At 64.0% G+C, this 1,161-nt stretch overlaps 1 non-coding gene across 1 annotated transcript; it reads left to right on the top strand.

Moving 5' to 3' along the window:
- The first annotated feature begins 205 nt into the window (after positions 1-205).
- Positions 206-324, top strand: LOC131860483 (5S ribosomal RNA). Its single transcript, XR_009359578.1, has one exon. It is a non-coding gene; the product is annotated as a 5S ribosomal RNA (ribosomal RNA).
- The last annotated feature ends 837 nt before the right edge of the window (positions 325-1,161 follow it).

The following is a 1,161-nucleotide window of genomic DNA, read 5'->3' as shown; positions in this document are numbered from 1 at the left end:
CGCCCCCTCCAGGTGCACGCACGTAGGCCGGGCCGGGTGCACACCCGACGCCCTAGCAAGGTGCGCGCACCCGGGCAGGGCTCACACTTGGCGAACGGGGCGCACTTCGCGAGGGAGGGTGTGCACCTCGACGGGGGTGGGTGGCCGGGGTGGATTCGCACGTGGGTCGCGGTTTGCTAAGTACACACTGCGACAAGCTCATAACGGGTGCGATCATACCAGCGTTAGTGCACCGGATCCCATCAGAACTCCGCAGTTAAGCGCGCTTGGGCCGGAGTAGTACTGGGATGGGTGACCTCCCGGGAAGTCCCGGTGTTGCACCCTTTTTTAGTTTTTCGCCGGGCGTCGCAATGCTATTTGAATAAACCTTTTGCCCGTTTGCGTTCTCGTCGGGGCCGGGCCGGGCCGGGGTGCGCTGCCCGCACTACCGCGCGCGCGGGGGCGACACCGAGCGCGCACCCGAGGCGCCCCGAGCACACAGGCCACGGTGCAACCCGGGCGTTGTGCGCGCACCCCGGTGCGCCCGAGGTGCTGCGCGCGCACCCAGGTGAAATCGGTGTGCACCTCGGCCAGTGCGCGCTCGGTCGAGTCGCGCACGTTGGCCAAGGTGCACGGTGATGTTTCTTACTCTAAGGTTCCGCACCAGACGCCCGGGACAGGTGAGCGAAGCTGGGCGGGGCCGGGTGCGCGGCCGGGGCAGGTGCACGCAGCTGGAGAGAGCTTTGGAGCACACTTCGGAGCGCACCAATGATGCGCTCCATTCAAAAGTTTCCTGAAAAGGCAAAAAAAGTTGAGATTATAGAATTTCCCACTTGAGAGATTGTAAAAAAAAAAAATTTAAAATGAAGGAAACGCGGGTGCCAAGGTGTGCGCAGCCCAGCCAAGGTGTGCGCACCAAGGCGCCCACCCTGGCGAAGGTGCACGCAAGGTGCGCACCCGAGGCAAACCGGACAATTAACCCAACTTTCGACTTCGCGCGCACCTTGGAGCGCACTTCGGAGCGCTCCTTGGTGCGCACCAATCTTGGGCACCTCGGAGTGCACCATGGCGCCCACCAAGGTGCGCACCCGGGGCAAACCGAGCTCCGACTTCGTGCGCACCTTGGAGCGCACGAAAGGTGCGCACCATGGCGCCCACCAAGGTGCGCAGCCCAGCCAAGGC

Source organism: Cryptomeria japonica, unplaced genomic scaffold (assembly GCF_030272615.1).
Source record: "Cryptomeria japonica unplaced genomic scaffold, Sugi_1.0 HiC_scaffold_15, whole genome shotgun sequence".
NCBI classification, from domain to species: domain Eukaryota; kingdom Viridiplantae; phylum Streptophyta; class Pinopsida; order Cupressales; family Cupressaceae; genus Cryptomeria; species Cryptomeria japonica.
This window is presented reverse-complemented; position numbering and strand designations above follow the sequence as displayed.